This window comes from Manduca sexta, chromosome 14 (genome assembly GCF_014839805.1).
Source record: "Manduca sexta isolate Smith_Timp_Sample1 chromosome 14, JHU_Msex_v1.0, whole genome shotgun sequence".
NCBI classification, from domain to species: Eukaryota; Metazoa; Arthropoda; class Insecta; order Lepidoptera; family Sphingidae; genus Manduca; species Manduca sexta.
Genome location: NC_051128.1, coordinates 11,371,174 through 11,396,851, shown reverse-complemented (window position 1 = coordinate 11,396,851; position 25,678 = coordinate 11,371,174). Strand labels below are relative to the sequence as shown.

Below are 25,678 nucleotides of genomic sequence, written 5' to 3'. Positions count from 1 at the left end.
TAACAACAAATGTACCATTAAAGATGCGCCTGCCAAATTTGTAATAGCAATTTTACTCACCAAAAGTCTTTGCTCCTTTACAATGGTCAGGCGCTGCTCCGGCGCGCGTGTCTAAGTTGAGATCATAGCTGATGTTACCTTTGATTATTTTTTGTCATTGAGTTGCTCTTGCGTTCGTGGAAAGGTCTTTGTGTGGTTCTTAAAATTCCTTAATAGTCGAATATTTTTGGATGTTAGACACAATTAATTTGATAATCGAGTTTAGTTTGTTACTTTTAGTTTTAGTAGTGTCGAGTTAATAGCCTTTAATAATTGTAAGTTTGTGAGTCCATCCTTAGTTTGGAATTATACTAATGTTTACAAATCATAAACTACCAACCATGCCCAACAGTGGGACATTTTAATTTCTGAGTCATATAATATTGTTCCCTATAAGTCACTATATGTTGTCCCGTTTTTTAGATCAGCAGGCGAGACGTAACGCTGTATTATTGTTATCATACAATTAAACTCATAATATTAAACATAAATATGATTGTGTTCGTTTTAAAAATGTCAATTTAACTTATTTTACATGGTTATTGATTTTTTTATTATAAATTTTATTGTCATAATGTTTATCGTTAATTAATATAACAGCATTGTTTAAATTTTAACATGACATAATTGTTCACATCGTAATCAATGGTATGTAAAAATATCCATTTAATTATTAATTCCTTCATAAATATTTTATTCAAAAACAAACCGTTTTCCACAATATTTCGACTACAAGGTACGTGGATTTAACCGAAACAAGCAAATTTAATCAGGAAATGAACTACAGGTTAACAAGGTAGGGGAGAAAGTCGCGTGGAAGAATTAGTTTATCGTAACTTGTTTCTACACTTGTTGATTGTCACGTATCAAGTCTGAAGGGTGTCTGTTACATCGCTTCCAATGTTACATATTTTAGAAAAACGTTAGTTCAATATCAACACATTTCAAACTCTACTATTTGTAGGTTAGAGTGCGTTTTTCCTTATACCACTTAGAGAAACTATCTCATATTTTCCAGTTAACATGATGCTTTTCAAATACAAGCAGAATAGCATTTTAGTTGAGTAAATATAAGAATGTGTATTCTACTTTGGATCGCGCTGTTGTGTGGAAATACTTTTTATGCATTTGGATTTTATTTTGTCATGATCTATTTAATATGCAATTTCGATAAGTGACTGTATTCCTGATGGGATGGGTGTGCAACCAGCCGTTGTTTGAAGATATTTCCGTCCCATGTTAGATGTATCTATCGTCTTGAATTTATGCATAAGATTGCTCAACTTAGTAATTGAATACTCGTACAGGACTCTATCGAGCTTGCTGCCTAATACACAAATAAGACAATCAATCAATATGCAATTTGAAAGGAAGCATTATTAGTTAAACATTATAGAATTCTTTACGATGTATTTCTCATGAGACGCTCTTAAAAATTTATAATGTAAAAATATAGCATCATAGCTTAATTATCATTTACATCATTTAAAAAAAGCAATATGCCGTGTAAACTTCTATTATACAATCTACATTACTTTCGAAACAGCATCTGATGCTCTTTAACAATAATTATTTACATGAATTAAATTCTAATACATTCGATATATTTTTTTGTTCAATACCGGCATTTAACATCTCGTTTCTGTATCCTTTGTCTCATTTATTGTTTTTGAATCGTGGGGCAATTTAAACAGAAACCTACAATTAATGAAGGTCTGTTCTCTTCAAATTTTTGGTGTTTGAAGTAAGTTTAGGCTAAAACTTTCAAGTTTTAATTGTTCCAAAATTCTATCCTTAACAGATTTACATTAAGAACTAATTTCAAGACAAATAGTTAAGAATTATATTTTCAAGCAGTTTTCTAAATAAACATTCATATTTTTGTATGTTACTAGGAAACTGTAAGTATAACAATATCAGGCCTGTATTTAAAGTGTTCCTCTCTGGGCACAGGCCTCCTCTACTACTGAGAGGGATTAGGCCTTAGTCCACCACGCTGGCCTAGTGCGGATTGGTAGGCTACACACACGCTCAAAATTTTCCTCACGATGTTTTCCTGCACCGTTAACGCAAGCGATGATTCACAAAGAATACACACATAACTTTAGAAAAATCAGTGGCGTGTGTCCTTGGAATTTAAACCTGCAGACGTTCGTCTAGGCAGTCCGTTCCACAACCAACTAACTAGGCTATCGCCGCTTATTAACTGTCTATTTATGAAAAAAGATTACGTGACTTGAACATTCCATTTTACTGAAAAATTTTATTATGAAAAAAAAATTAACCGTTTATAATTCTGATAAACTCACTCATATTAATCGTAAGTACTTAAAAATGTAGTGGGCAACTACGTAAGTGGCGTTCCGGGATCAGTCTGTATATATCCAATTTCGACAGGCCGACATAATTGTGTCGACTGTAGTAGCAATACCGAAAGTATCCATTACTAACACACATTATTCTAGAAATATTATTTCAACTAAAGTCAATGTCTATTTCTGCCGCCAAGCATCATCGTGTAGTCACTGTTGTGTTCCGGTTTGAAGGACATTGTAGCCAGTTTAACTAGACTTAACATCTCATGTGTCAGGATGACAAGCGCAGTGGAATACCGAACAATATTTTGTAATTCAAGGTGTTGGATGGTGTTTTTACTGTTTATGTGCGGTCGTATCACTTACCATCAGGTGAACGGCAAGCTCGTCTTGTCATTAAAAGATATTAAAAAAAACTCTATTAAAATACTAGGTGATGGTCGCGGCTTCACCCGCCTAAAATCCTTTCCGCTACAAATGTCCCTCAAATACTGTATCGATCGATCTCATCATCTGTTTGCCAGTGCCATCTATCTAAAGAATTTGATTAAAAATCCCATGATTTCCCATGGGAGCAAATTACCGGGATAAAATGTCTGTGTATTACTTCAAGCTATAGTCTATCTGAGTGCCAAACTTCATCCAAATCTGTTCAGCTGTTTTTACTTCTAACAAACATACAAACATTTTTACAAATTTTCACATTTGTAACATTAGTAAGTACATCGTGGCATATTAATTTGAATTATATTAATTACACACAGAATCTATGGTATTTACTGATACTATAATACCAATATTAGGTTTGTATACATAGCAACTGCTACCATCAAACCATACCAGTTCCTATGCGTAAATATTATCAAACCAATCTGTCTCTATTTCAAGTAAGAATTTTGACTGAAGTTTATATAAATCTGGTACCATACTGATTATTTTCCACCGGAATTAAATATGGCTACAGTTTTAACACAAAAAATTATCTACGTATAGTATAAAATCCAACGGCAAAAGGAATAGTAACATTCTAAATCATTAACAGTTTACCCTGTCATTCTATAGAATAAAGCCACAGCGAGATAAAAATAGACCCTTTACAAGAGTAACGGGCATCACACACAGCATCCGAAAAAAACAACTAAACACAAGCCAGGGTAAGCATGCGGGGAATAATTTTAAAAAATACGCAAAATACGGCCACTTCAGTTCTAACCAAACGGGGGGACTCCACACAGCGGGTTTTGCGTATTTTTCGGTATGCGTGGCAGGTGGCACCCCCCTGTGGGGAACGTTCGTTAAAAAGCGCCTGAGTACGGTAGTATTATAAAACTTGCGCCTACCGCGTGTAAGTAGTAATGGTGTGAGGTGGGCCGACGGGGCGGCGGGCGGCTGGGGGGGCCCCACCTAGTTAGACAGTTAAAAGTATGCGGCATTAACGAAACGGAAATGAATATACGAGTATGTACAGGTTTTGGGAGGCTGCGTCACGGCGGGTTTAGAATAATGAAAATATTTCCACTCGCCGCGTTTTTTTGTTTCGTTTTTTTTCGAGGGTCGGAGTTTAGTGTTTAGATAGGTTTGTGCGGATCTCGGCCTTGTTATGCATATGAGTGTCTGTACTTCCTATGGGGGAGCATTTGATGTTTGATCAATGTACCAAAAGGGCTTATTGGATTTCATTGAAATTTGGTAGGTAGTTACCCCAGATTGGGGTACTTTTGGACATGTAATGCGCTGTTTTTCAAAAACGAGCAATTAAGTTGATCACGCGAGCCAATTTTTCCGTTTCGTTTAATAAGTTTGCTAAGTTACTCCTACTTAGAAATGCCTATATATAGATAGTGTGTCGGTATGTCTCTCAGTTTGTCATTTAAACATAAACAAAGATATACAATTAAGCATACGTTCTTACATTGCACGGTTCATGAAACTATGTCTACAATTGTTCACAATTCAAACTTAACATTCAGTTTTTTCAAAATATTTTGCCAATTTCATAAAATTACCCGTACGTCGACGAAAATTATCGTCTAGTCGCCTAGATTTGAACTCTTGCCATATTTCATCAGACCACAGACAATAAAACGTTAGGTTTGTGAGTAGGGTTACGAACGATTTAGTCTATGCCGCGAAATGAAAAATGGGGTACCATTGGACTGATTCCTAACTTTATACTTTATATTTAATACTACATAACTGTATTCGAATGAAGGCTGGCTTTGGTTTTGAGTTGATAGATAATTATAATACTAAGTATTTCTGAACGTGATTTGTGTAAGTTAATCATTTCTATTCTAACAAATTTTATTAAGTCATTTGTTAACGTATTCATAAGGCTATTGATTCAGGGAACAAATAAAACCGGACAAGTGCGAGTTGGACTCATGCTCTGAAGGTTTCGAACAAATTTGTAGCTAAGGTATAAATGTAAGTTCAAACTTGACAAACATAACTTTGCCGTTCTATTCTTTAGCGAAGTTATCGTACCGACCGCAATAATAGGTTTGCGGTAGTAAATTAGCTTTTTTTATTTTAAAAACATGTGTTTACGGTTATCAGGTTTTTCCTTTATATGTTTTCTAAGACATTGCTTCTTGCGAAAGTTCTTGAATATAGGCCAAAAGAAAGTGCCCCATAGGTTTTGATTGCCTTGTGAAATTGCAAAATATGCGATAAAAACGGTTATATCTTTTGATACCATTGACCTACATGTTTGATATTTAAATATCTGACAGAGACTGTAGTCTCGAGTATTTGATATAAATTTCAACTTGATAGCTCTATGCGTTCCTAAGAAGAAAAATCTTGACAGATTGACAGAAAAAATATATCCTATAAGGTTTCTTTTTTAAAGTACGAAATCCGAAAAAAAAATGTTTTTCACACTGCAATCACCGTTTAAATTCGTGAACTAACTCTTTTCACGAATACTAACGTTTATAATAATTTTCCAAATAGTTGCTTTAAATCAATTGTAGTGACCACATAATAGTCAATTATTATATTACATTGCCTTAAGATAGCAATGTTAATGTCATGTAACATGTTTTCGATATAGGAGAATAAAAAATCACAGAAACATAATAAAAATGATCAAACATAAATTAAGTAACAAAAGTTGATAAATAAACAATCATTTCAAATGGTTTGTACAAATTTCAAATATTTATTTACTTTAATACTAAAACTATACATATTTTTTAAACAATCCAGTTTCTTGCATAGCCGATAATATTGTCATATTTATCAGCTTGTTAATAAATCTGAATTATGATATCACGTTACCAATTTTGGGGTAATTATACTTTATGGGGTATCGGAACGAACATGGCTATAAATTTGTAAAGTCGCGCACATCATCAAAGGTTATAGTTTAAACTAAATAAATGTCATCGGAAACATAAGTTACTTGTGAAATATGCTTAATATTATCAGGCACGTAGGTTACATTATGTTCCAAAAATATTACGATACAATTAACATTCTAGAAATCAAATTGAATTAAGACAGAATTTCGTAGAAATTCTTGTGCGAAATATATGTTTGCGTTTAGTAATCAAAGAGGAATACCTGTTAGTTGTTACTCATAACTCAGGCATTGAAGCAAACATTTTAAAATTATGTGTTTAGTTCATTTTAATACTAAAAATATTGAGAAGAATTAAAAATCTAATTAGAAGTTGGTCATACCATATAATCGCACAAAAAAAACATTAAATAACTAAACAAATACTTAGTAGGTGCATGATTTGATTACTAATATAAAAACAAAATTGATGATTAAAAGTCGGTTATACCATATAATCGTAAAGAAGAACATGAAAAAACTAAACACATACTTAATAGGTACACAATTTGATAACTAAAGTAAAAAAATGGTATTATTATTTAATTTGATGCGATTTTACTGTAATTTATTAATATATTTACGAATATATTCTTGGTCACGCCTGATTTCATTCCCGCCATTTTGAAAGTCGCGCGATCATTTGGATTTCTTCATAAATACCTACATAAAATAGAAAATGTTTGAAATTTATAACTAAATTATGGAAGAATCGCTTTAATTGTTTAATGATCGCCAATTGCGTCGGAAATGACCATTGCTCTTTATTTAAACTAACATATTCTGCTTTATTTAAAATGAAACTCCTAAATCAGTTTTTTAACAATTCTTACCCTAGTTTTAGCGTACAAAGGCACAGTTTGTAATAAATAATAATAACGTGGAAGAAGGGGAAAGCTATATATTTTCTTAATGAGTATAAGAAATTCCTTTACGGCCTTCCAAATTCACACTTACCCCATTCTTACCTTGTACTTTACGTCAACCCTTTTTATGTTATTTTAACTTTATTGTCATTAAATAATTTTGAGTACGACTTTCGAGTAAAAAAATTTCAATCATTCTAAATATTTAATACAAAATATTACCAAACCTTAGCCAACTCTAAATTATATTAAAACCGTTCAAGGGTTATATAATTACATATTGAAATATAATAACTAAGCAACTAACTAATAAATGATACAAAAAATAATCCTAAAGAAATCACAGCATATGCGTACAGCAATGATAATAAATATAAATGTGTTTCGTTTTAGTTAAACTGTATGCTTACTAACTACGCTGCTTAAGTATGGCAAAAACTAGACGGACGAGAGAGAAATATTATTAAATCACACGACGGCAGCCAGCAAAAAAGGAAATAAGACAAGTGCGAGCTTAGTCTGTGTTTTCATTTATAATCTGAGCAGTTTGTAGAAGCGATATACATCCATAATTCATTATAGAATAATTAGTAGTATGAGTTAGAATGAAGAAAATAAATTGAATGCTCAAAATCTTTCATTTTGAAAATTACAAATGATATCTTTACAGGCAAAATACTGTATTATTAAGCTTTATTAAAGTGGAAACAGATGCTTAAAATTTGTTTACTATGGTATGTACAAACGCGTTACTCGAGACAGATTCTCATTCCAAAAGATTTCTAAACCTAATACAATTTATACGATATATCATTTCACAAATCAAATGGACTCATAAAAATAAAACAAATGTAAGTTCTTTACGAGTAGAACAATAAACATTTAAGACATGCTGAATAATTAATTATGTAAATGTAACTCACTCGGATATATTCGCAATCTAAATCTAGAAATAGGGTAATCTCGAACTAATCCGCAGCGAGTAAGCGTCTAGCGAGATTAAGTACATGTATTAATTGCCTTTATAAAACATAAAGAAATTAATAAATATTAAACCGATACTCATCAAGGGGTTATTTCACTCTTACTTACTTCAAATACCCCATTAGCATTATTTACGAACGCACAACCATCGATCGCAAATAAATAATCGGGGTAAAATCAAACCAAACAATCTACCCCTTTGAGATACAAATAAACAGTGTTCCTAATGACAAATTTTTCAAGTGAAGAAAAAATCTAACCCGCACGCGGCATCCACCCGCCTGCCACCCACCCCATCCCACATCCCGGCACCACACAAATGTGTATACATACGCAATTTTTGATCAATACTTAAAAATTAACCCAGCCTACGGGGTAGTTTTTTAAATAATTCTGCGCATGTCATGATTTTTAATCAGTTCGCTTTGTTACGCCTACATTCGTACATATGTACAGACGTACGGTTTTATATAGCCTTTATATAAGCTTTTGTATGTGCGATTGAGTTTATTCTTTTAGTATTATATTAAGAGAGACAATGGTAGAGTCGGAGCCGGAAGTATTGTGTTGCCGAAAATTGGGTTGGGTTTTAATGAACCTTGATTTTAAGGCTCGTGCATTATGGCGTGGTATTTAGACGTGTTCCGTTTATCTATTAGATGGAGTACTTAAGACTTGTAGAGATGTTCAAATTATGTTGTACAAGACTTTAAAATAGACATTAAGATGAAATATTCTCTAGTGTTTAGTACCGGAAGTGTTAAGATCTGAAGATTTTGGCACAGCTTCGCAAACTTGTAGTACTTGACACGATTATTAGGTTAATTATTTAGACCATTTTGTTAAGTTATTTTAATTCCGTTCTCAAATATCTAACGGAGAGATCAATGACCAGATTCGGAAACGTGTAAAGTAATTTTTTTTAACATTGTCTTATATTTTTGTATATTATTTGAAACGTGAACATAACAATATATACAACAAAGAAATTTATGACGTAATAGCTTCACTTTTAGAGCTTATTAATAAACTTGAGTCCACATGTAAGTTTTACTGCACAACACGTGTTATTTCAACCCCTGTACGTAGAGAACGTGTGACGTACTGTCGCTAAGTTAGATTATAATCAATATTCTATGACGACAGCAAATTAAATACGTTTTCTCATATATAAATAAACATGTAAGTGACTACAGCCGAGGGTTATTATTTCAAGTGAATGACGACATGAGCCTCTCGCTCGCCGAATGCTAATCGTTACGTTCAACCATAAATAGGAACAGTATAGAACTTAGAATGACAAAGTACTCCGTGATACTCCACTGGATTCGTCAAAGACATACGACTTCAGTCTCATAAAGTCTAGTGTTTGCATTGGCTACAATGTTCTTCAAATCTTCAATTGCTGGTGGTAGGATATATTTTATATCCGCCATAATGGCCTACGTAGGTATGTCGCATTCCAGGACCAGCCTGTGTATATCCGGTCCTAACAGGCCGGCATAATTGTGTCGACTGCCGAGGGGTCATATCTCGTTAGCCGACAGTCTATTAGATACCACTCCACTTATCACCAGCATTGGGGTCACTTTGCTGTACAATTAAAAAATCGAATAACAGCATTGCATGCACATAGCTGCTTGGCTGTAGAAATAGACATTGCGGTAGTATCTACCTGAACGATTACATTACTACCAGTAGAGTGGTTAGATAGTAAACAGATAAATAAAGTTGGTACTATCAATGTGCCTTAAGGTGGTAGCTCAAGGTCCATTTTCATACATTTTGTTTCGGCTTTAATCTGGGTAACTAAACAAGTATTGGCAAGTAAAGAATTTAAATTCACGTCTAGTTAGTGATTAGTTCTCGCAGTTGAAGAAAAATGTAAAAATAATTAATAATCATGGATATTTCGGCCTTTAAAATTTCGTCATATTAAATTTTAAAGGCCGAAATATCCATGATTATTAATTATTTTTACATTTTTCTTTCAACTGCGAGAACTAATCACTAACTAGACGTGAATTTAAATTCTTTACTTGCCAATACTTGTTTAGTTACCCAGATTAAAGCCGAAACAAAATGTATGAAAATGGACCTTGAGCTACCACCTTAAGGAGTTCATGTTCTGCATTTGACAGGCTCACAGTGATTTGATGGTGTGACAGATAAAATTGTGAAAGTATTATCCATTATTTATTTTTAATAGAAACTATTAACATATACAGTAAATACAACCGCTTGATGATTACATGATGATAAAATTCGTTATATAAGCTGTGATCACAGTTTACAGTAATTATTTTATTTTGTACATTTGGAAAGTCCATTGTATTCTCATTTTCATGGTGTAATAAATACACTAAGTACTGACTATATTTCAAACCAGATTTCAGTAATTAAATCTACGGAGGACAAGTAGAATGTTTATGTATTATCTAACAGAACAAGTATCCCTTCCTTTCCTATTCTAAGCACCGTAATAATATAAATGATATGAGCAATATTTTAACCCCGGGAGCCCGACAACGGGGCACAATGTATTTTTAACTAAAAATATAAGAGGAAGTGAGGAATTAATCTGTTTCCTCTAAAATTAGGTCAGACAAGTCGGTCAAGGAAACTTTTGTAATGCTTCCACGTTATTGTAAAAAAAGTTTAATACAATACAATTTCTACACTGTAACATACTACCCTTGACTCAAGAAACCCTGTCTTTGAAGGCTAAATTTAAGGGTAAAATGTATAACTGATATTACCCCACTTGCTTTTTTTTGTCATTGAAGAGGAATTTTATGAAATTCAAATATACCCCAATGCCTAAGCCCACCTCATAGGGTTTGGGGTATGTTTTTCGCGGGTTGGGGTAGATCCACAAACGATTTTAACTAGAATGCTCTATTATGAACATATTCCATTGTTCTTGCTTTACTTTAAAAACGTTAAGAGCAATTTTAAAAAAATACGATCTCTATTTTTACCCCATTGCAGTTATCATGCCGGAGTCTGACATATCTACTTCCTATAAAAGATTTATGGTTCGAACTACACAATTACGTCATAAATTATTTCTTAAAAATTAAAAAAAATGTCTATCACAACTCCAATTACGAGTAACGGAAGAGAGCTTTTTCATCTTCCCACATTGAATAGCACGTAAAACTGTCAAACGTCGAGCACCATTAGACAAATTAGAAACCTTATCAAGGCTATTCGGTTATTGATAACGTAATGACGTGGGTGACACAAATTCATTTTATACTTTTATATGTTTTATCTCAGCACAAAGATAGAAATATTCCAAATATATCAATCAGCAAGGGATGGTTTCTTCCACGTTTGACTAGAGTTTCTGAATAACGGAAGAACACAGGGTAAACTTAGTATGGGGCACACAAAGATAGAAATATTCCAAATATATCAATCAGCAAGGGATGGTTTCTTCCACGTTTGACTAGAGTTTCTAAATAACGGAAGAACACAGGGTAAACTCAGTATGGGGCACACAAATCATATCTTTCCTATTATTATTTTTATAACTTAAAATTGTTATTATTTTGTGTAAAGTTTCTTCACCCATGAAATAATGTTTCAAAACTGTCTTGAGCCCTAATGTCAGATGTAATATTTTTTACTAACCTCCGCTTTGAAGGTTATGTTTCGCTCATAACCTTCAAAGCGCTCAAATAGGGTACGTGAGTTGCCAGAGCATTAGTATTCTAACAAGGTGCTTGTGTAAATAAAGCCTATATTGCCTAGTAGCTGTTGCTCGCGGTTTCGCCTTCGTGAAAAGTCTTCCGTACTACAAAGTCCCTTAATCACTGTAACAATGTATGGGATTTTCTGAACGTCAGTGTCATGTGTTTGAAAAATCAAATAAAAAAGAATGATTTCCCACCAGACTATATAACATATATAGTATCACGCCTCTATCATATAATGATAGGCAGAGACTATGGATTGCCACTTTGCACGATTCTAGCATACATCTCTCGCTTCCTCTACCTTCATCAATCTTTTGATGCATATCTGATATTCGAAGGTTCGGTATGTCGACCCTTACCGGCTATTCCATCCACATTCGCCTTATAAATCTTCTTTGTTAGTCTCACATCATCCAATCTCTCCAAATGCCCAAACCACTATAGATTATTTTACCTGGATATAATGTATGTGCTAATCTAAAGCATGGTCTATCCGTGCACCAAATCTTATCCACATCCGTTCAGCTATTTACTTATTACTAATATTTAAACATTTTCACAAACTATGGATTAAATATAGTTTATTAGCAAGATTAATCAAAAGTCAAGAAAATTATTTTACGCTACAAGTAAATGTAGAGAATTGATACTTTCTTATTTAAACTATATTAACTCAGTTGTTATGAACGCAAATAATATTATTGATATTTTGCGTAAAATACAATGAATTTAATGATATACATAATTAAATAGTGACCAAGTGTTGTATTCAATTTTATTTTAGTCGATTAAGTAAACAGTAGAGACTGTGACGAAACGGTTCGGTCGGTTTTTTTGCGCATATAATGGCTATACGGAACATAGTGACGATAGCAATTCAGTCAACATTTTTACCATAAAGTCATATTACTTTCGCTGTCTCTCTTTTTCTTAAAATATCCCCTTTCGCCTTTGCAGAACAGTCACCTATCTCCTAGATATTAACTAACCCCGGAACCAAACTTGCCTGTACAAGCCACTATTCTTTTTTTACCGTCTTTTGAAGAGACCTCAAACTTTCTTGCTTTAGTGAACACTCTATCTGCACCCTCAACTTTCCATTAAGTGCAATGGGACATATTGCTGTTCCAGAATTTAAAAAGGTTCTATAGTCAGTAGTGGACATTCTGTGACTGAGTGATATGGTGACATGCTAATATGGTGTTTTCCAGTGGCAAAAAATCCACGTCACCTTATTCCTGCCCGCTTCCCTTTTATTATCTATGTAAAATCTAATTCTCATTAGAACGAATTATAGACTGCATTCATCTATATTAGTACCTGTACGTTGTGTTGGGTTTTCTTTCGGAAAATTTTACCATTCGCCACTGGTGGTTTCATTCTAGTGGATTATAGAATATGTTGGGTCTTTTTTATGTATCTTTCTCATAATAAGCTAGTTAACAAGTGTAGGGAATGTCAATACGTCTGTTAGAAGCCTTAGGTTTAAATGATCAGTTTGTCTATTTTGCTATTGTATAGATTCTGGATCAAAATTTGACAGTAGTTATAAATTACGTATGTTTACATCTTCATAGAAATAATCGAATTTATTGCATATACACTAACACCCTTATGCATAGACGTTTTTTATCTAAGGACGGAGCATTGCTATTATAACAAGTCTGTTTCTAGACAAATTATATTTTATGGCAGATGAGTGATGACGTCGCATGCCAAACGTTATTAATATTTGCTACCTCATTTTACTCATTTGATTACTAATTGATTTTTATATAAGCCCTTTTATATTATTGATAATTTATGCACATAAAACACCTTCTATTCTAAATTAAAGTTTCACCACAAAAGACACATGAAAATAGCCCGTAATTCAAAGACGAATAGAGTACAACCGTATCCTAAAAAGTAAGGGAATTACTTATAAAAACAAATATTACAATAAACTTTGTAGGTTTCATTCAACCTTCAACAAAATTAATTGGAATAAAAAGGCCTTTTTGTTAAATATTATTGTTGCGTAGGCCTCGCTACGGCGTAGTACTACGCTACGCTCGTAGGCGGAATGTAGACGCTCTGAGAGAAATCTTCCGGAGGCTGTGGATTTGAAGGTCGCTCGTCCATTGTTAGTAATTATTACAAGATTAATAATTCGGTTTAACGCCCTTTATACCTAGTTTATAACTCGTGTTTACAAGTTTCTTTGCACGTTTTCCTTTATCTGTGTTTTTATTTAAGGCTAATAATTTTGTTGTAAATGTAAAAAAATCTATGAGCTCTGATAAATTGGCTGACTATGGATTCCTCCCACTTTGAAACACATGTACCTTGTATTTATATCTCTTGGTACTCACAACAGAAAAGTAAGATACTTTAAGCGAAGTGTGGACTATTAGTAATGGCTTTATTAATTCCTTAATTCCCTATATGTAGCCAATTTGTGAAGTATTATTAAAAACAATACACAAACACTTGTCACATCAATATAAAAACATCCAGGTACCTACTACGTCTACCTACCATTATAGAAAGAAAGAAAATATTTATTTGTAACAAGCAAAATCACATAATAATTACAAAAACAAAAATACTTAAGTCTATTTGCTCGTCATAAATGCGACCCCAGCTCAGCATATGCTGATAAAAAAATAGAAAAGAAGACAAATCTAAATAAATATGTACCCACTCTTTTATCATAATTTCTGTATTAAGTACAGACATAGCATTTAGTGTAAACATGCAAACACGCACACATTCACATCTCATTTTTTAGGGAGAACAGGTTCGAATAAAGGAATTATTTAAAAAAAAACAATTTTTATCAAGCTCCCTATCCCGGAGTCCGAAATTTGTAGCCAATATGGTGATAGGACGTCCATCCACGAGGTGGACAGACGACCTCATAAAAATCGCATGGGTCGCTGGCAATCTGGAAAGCTTTGGGCGAGGGCAATGTTTAGCAATGGACACCTAGCAGCTGATGATGATCATGGTAATAGGCTCGAACCTTATCACATCATGGGACGGAACACACATGACGAAAAGTAGGTGCTCTGATTACACCCCAACCTACCCTTACGGGATAAATGCATGATTTGTAATTTTTATTTAATTTTTTAATAATTTACATATCAATATTTCATTCGTTAAATATACACAACTAACAAAGTTTCAAGTAAACTACAAAAGTATAACACATATTAAGAACTTATTCTATTATTCATGTCGTACATCTGCGTAGGAGGAAGAGGCCTATTTTTATAAGTTTTTGTTGTAGCGTCGGTACCAACCAGAAACTATAAAACTCTTGATACGAAAAGGTCAAGGTATCAAAGACTTAATTATAGGTTATTCACCTTAGACTACGTAGAGATTAAATTTGGTAGTTTATGTTTGTGAATGTTGTATGTAAGAAACGATGGTATCTTAAACTCTAGAAGCTAAAGGTGAAATTGTAGGAATGGGACCTTACACGATATATAAGTAATATGCATAAATGCAATCTGCAAATCGTTCTAATGATAATAAGATTTTTCATAAATTAAGATAGGTAAGACAGAAGGAATTCGGTACTATGGACCCTTCGTCATATTATCTAGTAATTACATTACATTTACATTACAGTATTCAAAAACAGTGCCTTAAAAATTTGCTTTAAAAATAGGCAAGCTAGGTACTGGTATCACTCATACTTTGAACTGTCTTAACACTTAGCAAGCCATTTGGATTATTCACTACTACGCATTTTGTGTTACTATTCAAATATTTCAAAAAAGAACATATTTACCGTCTATTTATGTTGCTAAGCAAAACTCTTTAAATAAGTTAAAAGGATCAAGTAGGGAGATGTAAGGAAAAAGGATATACTCATTCTTTGCGGAATAAATGAAATAGTTTCCTGGAGAGCTCTTTAAGTGTAAAATAAATGTCTATCGCACGGCATAGAAGGTAATAAGTTAATTATCTAGTGTAAGGTTGGTTCTAATCCATGATGGAGTATAAAACTACCATTAAACATTGTATGTGTCCTAAATATATATTTGAATAGATATGAATCTATTTCCAAACAAAACACGTGTATATTTTCTTCGTAGAAACATACATTTTAATCGCCTGTTTTAAGAATCTATCAGACTTCACCACACACAGCTTAACTAAATTATCAATACACCAATAACTCGATATAAATCGATAATAATTATACTAATCGATTAACACTTTCGTACAATACTCATTCTCCACCCTAATCCAGACAGACAAAAATTTCACATCCACCAATATTGCACACGAAAACTCGTTTTAAAATTAATAATTACAAATCCTGCCCATAGTTTGTCAGAAAGGGATAATGATAAAAATGTATCGCGAGCGGTGCGCGGGGGGCTCGGGCCCGGGGGGTTCGCCCACCCCGCCGCGAATTTTTCGCTCGCGCCCGTTCGTTTAGCGAGATTCGATCCCGCAATCAGGGGGCCGTGGGGGGCATTTTTTGGCCTCACCCTACCCCACTTGAGGCCCCCTTGCCATCGTAAATTGGAGCATATAATTTTTATTACACGGATGTCGTGTGTGCTCGGAGCGTTAGAGTGATCGCAAGCGGGTTCGCGGGATGTGGTAGCTCGCGAGCCTCGGTCGACTCTAGCTAGATATCAAATCTTTGATGTTATGTTTTAAGTTAAGATATTATGCGTTAATTACTTTTTGACGTAAAAAATGTATGACTTCAAATACTCATTATATATTAATTAGGCTGCAGGGAAAACAATTTTGCTCTGGCAGGGGTGCCTTTATTGTCACAGAATGGATTAAATGTCCAGATAAAAAAACCATGAAATATTATGGTGAAGTAATAATTTTCCATGAAGGCTTTGACTGATATAACAAATAACTGCTATAGGTTAAAACCATGCTCAACTGCAATAATTTGTTTTGGACAGTTTTAGGTTACTTACTTAGTGGGCCTTTTGAGACTATAACATATGACTCAGGTGTCAAGCTGAATGGTATAAAATGCCTAATGCGAAATAATAACACGCCAAAATTATATTTTCTTTCAGTCATCTGATGTAAAATGTATCTATTATAAATTCGACTCTACGCCATTCTGTTTCTATACCATTCATGTTACTAATTGACCAAAAAAATCCAAATAAATGTTCAGATTCCCGTTAAAAATGCTTGCATAGAGCCATTTAGTTGAACAACAATCTACCATTAAAAAAGAGGTGTCAAAACTATCACAACGCAACAAAAAAACGTATTTTTCCAACGAAATTCCAAACAAAACAAAACCAAAGCGCACACCATAAAAGTTCTATCCGTTGTGGATTTTTTTCATTCCACTTATTTATTTTGAGCGGCGCGAAAATTCCCGGAAACGACTAGTTTTCACTTTCACTGAAAAAAAATGGCCAAACAAAAATATCCAGCGGGCACCGTTGTACCTTTTTCTAACATTTGCGCTCGAAACAATGGTATCCCACCAAAAATACTCGCGCTGAAACGGCGCTGACTGAAAAAAATACTGAAAAAAATCATTCCACTCTCACTTTCTTTCTGTTCAATTAAAACAACACGCGTTTTTCACTAGCCATATTTTTTTAGAGTGGCGTATTGAAACCGGAAGCTAGGATCAGTTTGATCACATTTTTTATCTTTTACACTTTTTTAGGCGGTTCGTGTTGTGAATGTAACTGAATTTATTCTAGTTTAAAGATTATGTTACTATTCCTTATAGGGATAACATTATGACAAAGTTTATGCTCATTATTAAAATTATATTAATGAACATATTTCATTATTTTAACATGGAATGCTGTCTCTACGGGATTGTGTCTTAAACATTTCATAGTATTCTTGGACAAGTTGTTACAGAATATATAATACATAATTTTACATAAGCTTTTAAGCTTCTCGCTGAAAATATACTTTGATTTGCTATATTATGACATTATTTAAATACAAAATATCGCTTTATTGCGGATATATTTGAGTTATAACATTTTATTTTCGGTGATAATGCTCCATACTCTACTATAAGCGACATAGGTCTTTTACAAATTCATACAAACTTAACATCCTAAGACTAGGTCAGAATCTCCCAAATATTTATTTCGGGTTCGACCAAAATCCATCACGTTCGTCCAAAGAGGGTAAGCTAGTCGCCAGAGCCTTATCTATAATCAACAAGATGTTCCCATGCAAGTGAAGTTTCATCGAATTACAAAAAGTTACAAACATGTAATGAATTCGTTTTATTTGTTATTGTAACCTATTTATAATGTCTATTAACTCGGCTTAATATTTACACATCTATGTTATTGTAAGATTTAAAAATATATTATCTGAAAAATTACAAAACGAATTGAAAATTTTCTTTGTGTGCAGCATACCTTTGAAATTATGTATTTTTTCAAACTGATAATATACTTACGTATTAACGAAATCTAAATAATGATTAAAATTTTATAAATTCAAATAAAATATCTCATCTTATTTCAATACTAATATATATCTAACTGAAAACAGAACTTAAGAAATCCTCATCACATCACCTCTCATTATATCCAAAATCTCCAATATGTAGAGTTAAATAGAGTCTCACACACACCTATTTGATCCTCACATTCACTTTCCACTGCGTAGAAACGGCATAAAGTCACAACTCTACTTAAGTAGAGTAAGATCGTATAGGTACCGGTAAATTACTAAAGCGAGCCGCGCACTCGATATTTTCTCTATATTATGAGTAAAATTTTCCTTCGATCTTACGTTAAGAATAATAAAATGTTCAGATCTGGTTTTATTTGCGAGTAATTTTTGGTACTAGCTTTTTGATATGTAAGTAGAGACATCACTAAAGGAAACGTTATTATTCTTTATTTGAATGTAACTGTTGATATATGTAGAGATGCTGTCATTAAAGGCACGTTATTACTTTTAAATGGATTATAACTGAAAAAATGCAGATGACCGAACTCCAAAATATGTAGGTTAAAACCAGCCATGTTTGGGGCATATTTCCGTCCCATGGGGTAATGTAAAGCGATCCTAATGGTAATATAATTCTAATCCGGGGCAACGCGTCCGTATCATTGTTTTACAGTCAATAGATACCAGGATTAAATCAATGTAGCAGAAAAACAATAAAATGAAAGTAACGAAGTTGCCTCATCTCTACCAAAAGCTCTCTATACTTTAATTACACTAGTAAATCTAAATAAATACTATCACTGTGATTAATTTATCTTATTAAAAAATCAAAAATCGTAGCATGAGATACTTAAAAGAATCATTAAGTTTTGAAAATTGATAATTATTCGGATACAATAAAGTTCTATTTCACACTACCAAGTTTAAGGCATAAAGGTACAATTCGAATGTCAGATCTATTGCGTTTAGTCGCTCCCGAGTACATTAGCGTATAGATGTATGGAGCTACCCCCTAAATTATTTCAACATATGCAAATTTCTACGCATCTACAGATGATTTCAAAGATTAAGCGTTGTAGATAGGTTAGAATGTTGTTTTTATAAGTGTTTAGAATGATCCTACGACGTATTTTGCTATCGTGCTAGTTTGTCGAAAACAGGATGACTAGAATTAATTTGAGGTCTGGAATGTTGTGAGGTCAAGTGTTTCGCAGTTCCTTATACTTATAATATAATTGTTGGTATTAGGTATTTTATTGCGAGTCTTTGTTATATGGTACCATTTAGCCAATAATTCCATCAGTTTTCAGTTCTTTCGCTCCATTTACCATATTTCGCTTGATCGAAATTGTTATACAAACTTGATAAAAATCAACCGAATAACAATAAATTCTTCTTTTACGATTCTTTATCTGTGCTCCACCTAAAATTTCTATAAACTAAACAAAATCAATTATAAAGCAGGAAATACCTGTAATTTCATGTGTCAGTTCTACAAGATATATTCTATGGCCACACACCTAGCGACGCGACTCTCCCAAAAAACGGAGAGGCGCAGTTGTAAAATTGTCTAACTACCCCCCGCGCGCGCTCATTACAGCGCGTGCGTGGGGCATACACCGCACGTCTTCACCCACGCTTATCTTAAGATATCTCGTCGCGATGTTCTACGAAAGAGTTAAAAAAATATTGCTGGTCGAGATATTATTGAAATGCGACTTGCATTACGACGGGTTATTCAACTGCTATTTAGTAAGATTGTTACATACTCGACCCATTTTTTAAACTTTCCTACAATTGGTTAGGTTTGCGGCAACGTAGTTGTACCACGTACAATGTGTTCGTTTATATTAAATAAAAAAAATAAAATACTTTATTTATCACGTAGGCGGCGATAGCCTAGTTGGGTATGGAACGGACTGCCAAGACGAATGTCCGCAGGTTCAAATCCCAAAGGCACACACCTCTGACTTTTCTAAAATCATGTGTGTATTCTTTGTGAATTTATCGTTCGCTTTGACGGTGAAGGAAAACATCGTGAGGAAACCTGCATATCTGAGAAGTTCTCTATAGGAATTTCGAAGGTGTGTCAAGTTTACCAATCCGCACTAGGCCAGCGTGGTGGACTAAGGCCTAATCCCTCTAAGTAGTAGAGGAGGCCCGTGCTCAGCAGTGGGCAAGTATATGATATACAGGGCTGAAATTATTATTATTATAATTATTATCACGTAGGCGAACAAAGTTACACTTATGATACGTCAAAACAAAGCATAAGAATAATTATTATTATTTCTAAACAACTATTAAAATTACTTATATAACTATGGACATTTTAAATTAGGGATAAAATTTATAATAAAGACAAGGTACAAACCGAAGTAACCAGCTCGGGCTGGCAAGTAGGGGAAAATAGAAAGGTAACGCGTCGCGATCCTCACCGGTGAGGACATGAGCCCTAACCTAGCTAACCTACCAGCCTTTCACTAGCTACCTAAGTGATGACTACCCGAAGAAGAAAGGCAGAAAGAAACTCCGGGCTTTTTGCATTATATATACAAAGAACATACGAAATGACAATTAAAAGGGAAACAACTGATGAGTTGCAGTGAAAAAAGTACTGCTGTACTACTCCCGCGAGCCCACTCGTTCTAAAACTCCTCACAGGGTTAAAATATAAATTAAACCGCACATCGCAGGCACGCACCTCCATCTTACAGCTTTGAAAATTAAAAATTAGTTACGAGTTTACTAAGAAAAACATTCACTATCAACATGGTATAATTCCACATTACGTATGATATATCTTAAGACTTACCAGACCGCGGAAATCCCTCGTAAGTACAATAAGCCTCCGCCACACACAGATCGCGATACTAACGCGTGTTCATCTCTTTCTAGTTTTGAAAAACCTCGCCCCCCGTGCCCCGCGCGGGCCCCGCGACCCCCCAGCGGCCCCCGGGGGGTACAACCCCCACTCCTAATTCCTTACATATTTAAATTCCACTTTCAACGTTCGTTGGAGTCTTCATATTGTCTCCATACGGTTTTTCGTATATTATTCTATTATGCTTTCGCCTGATTTAATGAAAGAAAAGTCACAATTTCTGCATTTTCGTATGATATTGTAATTAATGTGGTTTCGAGGTTTGGTACTTATTTTCCGTTTAAATTGGTCTTAATTTCATTTTGCTTGAGTAATGTGGGATTCGTTGAAAGTAATTCGGGGCAGATAAAATTATAATTCTGTAACAGAAGTATTTATATCACACATAATGTATTTATTTTCTTTAAATAACTTTGGACCATAGCTTATGTTCTTCATTATTACATTAGAGTTTCTTGATTAACTTTCTCAGAAAGTTATAGGTACACTAAAGTTTTACTAACTTAACAAGAATTTATTTTCAATTTTATGATTCAATTCTCACGTAACAATGAAGACATTTTAGTTGTAATATATTTAACTGGTGGTAGGTGTCTCATATGTGAGAGTCCGCCTGGCTGTACCAACGCAATGTCTATTTAGGCCACCAAGCAGCAGCTGTGTAGTCACTGTTGTGTTCCGGTTTGAGGAACATCGTAGCCAATAAAACTACTGGACATAAGACTTAACATCTCATGTGTCAGGATGGCGAGCGCAGTGGAATACCAAACAATACTTTGTAATGCAAGTTGTTGGATGTTGTTTATACTATGTATGGGCGGTCGTATCGCTTACCATCAGGCGAGGGCAACCTCGTCTCGTCATTCAAATGAATAGAAAAATACATTAATTTTCAAAGTTTAATAAACTTGAGCAGCTGTATAAAGTTAGTTACTACAAAGCCTATCTATTTACATACGGAAAAATTCTGTGTCCTAGATTAATCATTTACGAATGAATTAGAATGGTACGGCAAAATTGCTCTAAACACTTAATCAATAATATAATCAAAAATAATTTAAATTAAATAATTATTTAATTCCATTTTATCGCGTCCCGGTATCAACCTGTGCATATCCGATTCCGATAGGCATAATTGTGTCGACTACCAAGGACTAATTATCTCTCGTCAGTCGACATTCTATTGCACCCAACTTCACTTGCCATCAGGTACAGGTAGGTTTTGCGTGCACGAATAAAAAAAATCGACAACATCAATTCGTACAGATAAATTTCAGAATCTATGTAAAAAATACTATATATTTATGTGTACGTGACATCGCAAGTGGGTCAAAACATGGCGAAATTGGGCCATAATAACAGGTGTTTGATATAGAAAACGAACCTCTATGCTTTGTGCGCATTAACAGCGTGGACACGCGACGAGTAATCATAAAACAAAGCCCCCGTCCCATCTGTCTGTGTATCAGAACACGCTAAGCCCAAAAACCAACAGATTTTGATGGAATTTGGTATGGAGATAGTTTGAGAGCCTAGGAAGGAAATAGGCTATTTTATATCCCATGAAAATATACTGTGAAACGTTTATCCCGGAATAAACCTTCCACATTAACAAAGCGAGCAAGATCTAGTAAATAAATGGCATTTACTGACCACTATTGATAACTATTACAATAATAGAAAAATTATGGATAGTTCTTCACCATTTAGCAATTGAAATTTGGTTCTTCAGCAGTCTAAGTGTACACAACGCAACAACGCTACCTACCATATTACTTAAACTCAAATAAACAACTCCATATAAAACTAGCTATTACTTGCGGCTTCTCTCACGTGGAAAACCTTTCACGCTACAAGTTCCTAAATATTTAAGCTACTAGCGCCATCTATTTAAAAATAATCTGGTTAAAAAAATATTTCCCATAGCATTAAATTACCTTAATAATCATTAGCCTATGTATTAATTCAAGAGAGTCTATCCGCGTGCCAAATTCCATCCAAATTCGTTCGGCAGTTTACTCCTGACACACAACTAAACACTTCACAAACGCATTTACAAAATTAGTATTTAGTATTTAAGCATAATATAATTGTATTCAAGTAAACTCGGGTCTTTCATGGAGTATACAAAATTGTCTTATAGTTCTACCACTCACAAATTGTTCATAATTAACCATTTACGAGTTAAAGTCTTTAACTTAAAATTAAATACTCGACTCAAGCAAGAAATACTATCATTGGAACAAAAACCAGAAGGGAAGCGGAAAGTAAAAAGATAAAAATAAAATTGAAAAGGTAAAAATAGAAGCAATCTTTTTTCGTCACCGAAAGCTTTAGAAAGTTCCAGACGACGAACGAATTTGCTAGTACATGGAGTACAAGTTATAAAGGCTTAAAAACAAGCCTTATGAACCGAAAATAGACATTCGGCGTATCTCAAGCCTCCAATTTCGGTTTTCAGCCTCAAAATTGAGTTTTTGTTACATGTCCGACAGTTTTCATAATTTTTAGAGTAAAAGGATAAGAAATACGGTGTAATTTTCTTAACTTATTGAAGCCACTAAAATTGTAATCAAGTATTATGTATGTAACCTTGACTGGTTCGCCAAGTAAATTCCTAGATAACGAAGAAAAAATAATACAAAATTTATCACACGATATAAAATCAGAGCCCTCGCAGTAGAGATTTTGGTAATTACAAAAATAGAGCCAATCACAGGCTTTTATTTCATTAGAATATAATATTACCCTTTTATTATGTTGCTTTTCTACTATGACAACCTCGGTGGCGTAGATGTATTACTGTGCGACAGCGCTGCTGAGGTCTCAGGTTCAATCAACGCGTCGGGCAAGTCATATTTGGATAGTCTATTAAGTTTCAGATCGAAGTATGAAATAAGTGCCTGATATGGCAATAGGTTTCCAAAATGTGTGTGTGTGTGTGCTTTTGTACTATAATATGAGCCTATACAATTGAGAAGTTATCTCAAAATTCCCACAAAAATTCCTCAGACAAGCAAGTTACCTTTCTACGTTTTCTTTTACAACAGCAGATAGCCTTGCCAAAAATATTATTATTGATACATTAATATGAATTTACACTAATTAAACACTGTATGGAGCAAACATATACTGGCGTTTCAAATAATGTCTAAGTTGAAACAGCTGGGCGATATACGATTCTAATAGTTACTAAACCCAATGTTTAGACAGATGACTCTTTTCATCGCAGTTTCGCGTTAACAAGGACACTATTTGTGGTACAATATTTTTTGAATCCTAATATATGTTTGTAGTGCGGAATCCACAAGGTTTTTGGTAAGTATCTGCAGTTTTAAACTATTGTTTTGTCGGAGAACACATATCTTTAAAATTAATTATAAAATTTAAATCAATAGTAATTTATTCTCTTATTGCGTGAAATATTGGTATATGTTAAATTATATTTTAGAGGTAAGTTATTTGGTTTTAATGATCAAGAAATTATTTTATACGTCTCTTATACACGGAGTTTGAATTGAAACTGAGATTGGAACGGGTGGAATCACTTGTAAAATGTACTGCAATATCAAATATTAGCTTTATTAACTTAAGATATTTATTGCTATAATTTACTTAGGCATATAGAGTCTCGCTAAATTATATTACTATTACCATTTTTTTTTTATTAATCTTATTTGTGAATAACTTAAGTGCTGTTTTAAAAATTACGTAACAAAAAAGTGTTGTCTTTGTCATGTGAGAGTAATGTTATATTTTTATTTACAGATTTTCCGAGGCTCGGCTTTTCTTGAGGTAAGATTTTATTTTTATAAATTCCGACTCTTAGAAGGTAAACTATTAGGCGAATTTACCTCTTTGTTACCGCAATAATATTTTATGTTTTGCTATGATATTTATGGATTTATATTTTATATATAGTAGCCTCTCACTAAGATTTGGACAAAAGGCTGTTTTATCGGACTTGATGGTACAACAGTATTCTTCGATGTAATATTGATTACTTATTGACAATCTGTAATCAATAGCACATTCGGATATTCTTCCTTAATCGCAGTTCTTCCTGATACTTTATTACTAACTTTTGTCCGCGGCTTCGACCGCCCGAAAATCCTTTCCGGTTACAAAGGTTCTTAATATACTTTAGAGATTTATAGCTCCACTAGTACGATGCCAGTGCCATCATTAAATTTTTTATTATTATATTATTTCCCATGGGCGCAAATTACCCGGACATAAAGTAACCTATGTATTAATCCAGAACGTGGTCCATCCGCATCGGAAACTCTATCCAAATCCGTTCATCTGTTTCTTTAGTTCTAACAAACTTTCAAACATTTTCACAAAGTTTCGTATTTATATTAGATTAATATTTTCGCTACAAGTTCGGGCGTCACCTCAACTATCTGGAGAAATCACATCCTGGTGATGATGCAACTTCGAGGAATTTCTTCCCTGTATAATAGTGGCGAAGGGTTAATGTATTCCGTAAAAGGAAGCCGGCAAGAACCCGATTCCTGCCGGCTTCCTTTTATGTAAAATTTATGTAAAATCAAATTATCATTAGAGCAATTTACCAACCGCATTCCTACATATTAGTACATAAATGTGTCGGGTTCCTTTTCGATTTCACCTTGTTGGATAATGGTCTTGTCGAAGCGACCTTCGCTTGCTGTTTTTTATGACAGTTACGGTTAGGAGAATTTGTACACTTCAGCAACGTATGAACAATTAATTTGATGTTTTAGATATTTATGGTCGATGGAGATTATTCATTCGAGTATTTTTTATTAAAACATATTCGGATTACTAGGTTCTGTAGTAGTCCGGTTCTGTAGCAGTAACTGATACAAATTGTTAGTAATTTTCTAGAGATCTAATTTTAGTTTTAGGTCTTTTCAGTTTTCTCTACAAATTCGTAGCGCCAAACAATAGAGTTCGATAGAGTCTAGATCTATTTGCTACGTAGTGGCGACGAACAAATACTAGTCAAACGCCACGCCAATCCTTGCAAAAAAATGGCTCACCAAACGCATCCTCACAATAATTTAAGGGGTGATTAAGCGAACGAGATGCAACGCTAGAGCAGGACAGCGAAAACGGCCCACGGG

General features: G+C 33.8%; 1 protein-coding gene across 1 annotated transcript in view; it reads left to right on the top strand.

Moving 5' to 3' along the window:
• Positions 1 to 25,678, top strand: part of LOC115447056 (broad-complex core protein isoforms 1/2/3/4/5) — a 142,960-nt gene that overhangs the window by 49,467 nt on the left and 67,815 nt on the right. Inside the window, exon 2 of the mRNA XM_030173974.2 lies at positions 24,336 to 24,362. The gene's annotated coding sequence lies outside the window, so the exon portion shown is untranslated. The remainder of the gene's footprint in view (positions 1 to 24,335; positions 24,363 to 25,678) is intronic.